Consider the following 3655-nt stretch of genomic DNA (forward strand, 5'->3'; position numbering starts at 1 on the left):
TTTTCTCGCAACTTTAATCTTAAATGATATTTTTTGTCTTGAATTGTAATATACCAAAATTAGAATAAAGTCAATGATCTCGTGATATAATATTAATATATTGATTTTGTTGGTGCTTGATGCCACTGTAAGCACCATTGTTCTGATTTTGGTCAGTTTTTATACGTCCGATTCAGAAAATATATTGATAAACCGCTGTACGTGTTTTTGCCCATCCGTTTGACATTATGTCCGTCCATTCGTCTGTCTATTTCAAAATATTGCACAATAACTAAAAAAATGCTTTCAGCTATGTCCATGAAATGTTGGTGACTCGTTTGAATATATGAACGTAAGCTACTACTTGATTTAAATATATTTTAAATTCTACTTTTCAAAGTTATTAGAATTGATTCATAAAAAATGATTGGAAGCTAAGATATAAAGTTGGTACCTGATTCTTATTTTAGCCGGATGTGTAAAAATATAAGATAGAAATCAATACACTAAACCAAAAACGTGATGACCTCATACTTAAACATAACATGTACTCTTTGCCATTGATAACTTCCGACACTCCTAACTGTTAGATTTGTAAAGATAAAACCACTAGACAATTATAATAAAAACACATATTACGTGAATCAGTTTGTCAAAAGAATATAAATTGAGACAGATTAGTGCTTAATGTCAAGTTGTTGTCATTAAATTAAACCTTTAAGTATTCTATAAACATTGTTACAGGAAAGGAACTAGGTGTACATGCATCGATTTTGTTTTATAGATAGATATATTCCAATAAGATAAAACGTTAATTGTTTGCCCGATTCATGAAATCTATTTAATGAAGTGTTAAATCAGGATAAGTAGTTTAACTGCAGTTACTGGCTAGCATTGTTTAAAAAAAAAACATTAACTGTTTAAAACACGAGGAGATTGAGATTTTTTTGACAACTGTTCATGCTAACTGAATACCGGGATACAATACACTTAAACACACATATAAAATGTCATGCCATTCAATTGAAAAGGCCATATAAGCTTATAAAACTTTTTTTTTTCACTGTGATTAGTAAATAAAATCATTCTAAAGCAATGCAAGTCTATTAAGGATACCAGTATGATAGAATGATAAAGGAGTGCAGTTTAAATGGATAAAATGTTGTTTTAAATCCATGTTAAAGAGACTATTCCAGAATATGCATATTTTGTAATTCTAAAGAGATGTAGAACTCATATAAAGCTGTTGTTTAATCTAATTTAGGACATAACTGTTAAGATTTTTTTTAGATAGGATTGAAATAAATGATATGGCTTAACATAGTAGATTTTTAATCTTTTTAGGGTTAATAGCATTGTCCCTCTTATAGTTGATGTGTCTCCTTTTTTATACCTGCATCGGTGTTAGCCTTACTGAGTTATCACTATTGACCAATGTTTTACTGTTTTAAATAAATAAGGCCGTTAGTTTTCTCGTTTGAATTGTTTACATTGTCATTTTGGGGCCTTTTTTAGGTGACTATGCAGTGTTGGCTTGCTTATTTTTTAAGGCCGTGCGGTGACCTATAGCTGTTAATTTCTGTGTCATTTGGTCTCCTGTGGAGAGTTGTCTCATTGGTCATCATACCACATCTTTTTTTTTATATGTAGAACGATTATTACGTACTCATATCTTTTGTTGAAGTCATCAGCATCTAATATATTTCAGAATTTCAGAAACGATGCCTGTATGTATTATTTATCTATTTTCTTACATCCCTTTGTCATAAACAAAAGGATAGCGTGTGTACTATTTTTGTTTATAACAGACAAATAGCTACTGGAATTTCTTTTGTCTACCGAAATCATTTAAATAACATAGAAAATAACTTTGATTGTCACTATGCTGTTATATAGGCGTCAACATGACAGATGAGGCGACCAGATTTATGAACATTAATGACTTTGCATCAAGTTCCAATTAAGTAAAAGTATTACGTGTCACTGCCCACTAGTTGTGTCACTGCCCACTAGTTGTGTCACTGGTCATGTTATATGGAAAGAACTATGTGAGAACAAATGGCTAATCTTTTAAATTAATCTTTTGGTATCGCGTCGTTTATTGTTTACCAATATACACATCTTGTTGATGCTGTAAGACCGATTCTATTAAAATACCTCTACAATAATGACAAAGAGTGTCTTCAAGAGATCCTTAAGTGTTTAATAGTTATGGATGAAGTTCAACAAATTTTATGCACTACTTAAACTAATTAAATTAAAAGTCAAAAAAGGATTTACACAACGTGAATAAAAAAACTACTGGTAATTTCATTTTCGTGGAACGTTATATCTTACATTATATATTTTTCGTCATTAATTGTAAAATACCAAAATTAGATTCAGATCAATGATATTCTGCTATGATATGTGTTGATTGACTTGTTGGTGCATGACGCCGCTGTTAACACAATTGGTCTGTTCTCATTCGGTTTTTATACGCCAGTTAAGTATAATGTTATACAGATGTACGTTTGACCTTCTGTCCGTTCATTAAAACGACCGCCTGGTATTCTGTGTGTTTGTTCATCTTTGGTAAAAATGTTGAACAATACCTCAAAATGCTTTTTATTTGGCCTTTTAAACATTTTTTTATTCGAGCGTTACTGATGAGTCTTTTGAAGACGAAACGCACGTCTAGCGTAAATATTAAGTATTAATCCTGGTATCTTTGATGCTTTTATTTACCAATTTTCTTTAAATTTTAGTGAAACGTTTACATCTAAGAAAGTACATGTAAGTTGCTATTGGATTTATATATATATTCTAGATTATACGTTGTAGAGTTCTTAGAATTCATTCATAAAAATTGCTGGAACTTTTAGTGTTTTAACTTCAACCTATCAATACTTTGAACATTAGTTATCAATCGTAAGCTAATACCTGAATTTAATCGTTGTTGTCAATATATAAAAGTGCAAAGAAAACAATAAAACCTAATAACCGAAAGAAGTAGACATCCGATGTACTCTATGTCATTGATGACGCCACACAGACACTCTATGTAATTAATGACGCCACACAGACACTCTGTGTCATTGATGACGCCACACAAACACTCTATGTCAGTAATGACGTCACACAGACACTCTATGTAATTAATGACGCCACACAGACACTATATGTCATTGATGACGCCATACAAACACTCTATGTCAGTAATGACGCCACACAGACACTCTATGTCATTGATGACGCCACACAAACACTTTATGTCAGTAATGACGCCACACAGACACTCTATGTCATTGATGACGCCACACAAACACTCTATGTCATTGATGACGTCACACAAACACTTTATGTCATTGATGACGCGACACAAACACTTTATGTCATTGATGACGCCACACAAACACTCAATGTCATTGATGACGCCACATAAACACTCTATGTCATTGATGACGCCACACAAACACTCTATGTCATTGATGACACCACACAAACACTTTATGTCATTGATGACGCCACACAAACACTCTATGGCATTGATGACACCACACAAACACTCTATGTCATTGATGACGCCACAAAAACACTCTATGTCATTGATGACGCCACACAAACACCCTATGTCATTGATGACGCCACACAAACACTCTATGTCATTGATGACGCCACACAGACACTCCTAACT

The sequence above is a fragment of the Mytilus edulis genome, chromosome 12 (assembly GCF_963676685.1).
Source record: "Mytilus edulis chromosome 12, xbMytEdul2.2, whole genome shotgun sequence".
In the NCBI taxonomy this organism is placed as follows: domain Eukaryota; kingdom Metazoa; phylum Mollusca; class Bivalvia; order Mytilida; family Mytilidae; genus Mytilus; species Mytilus edulis.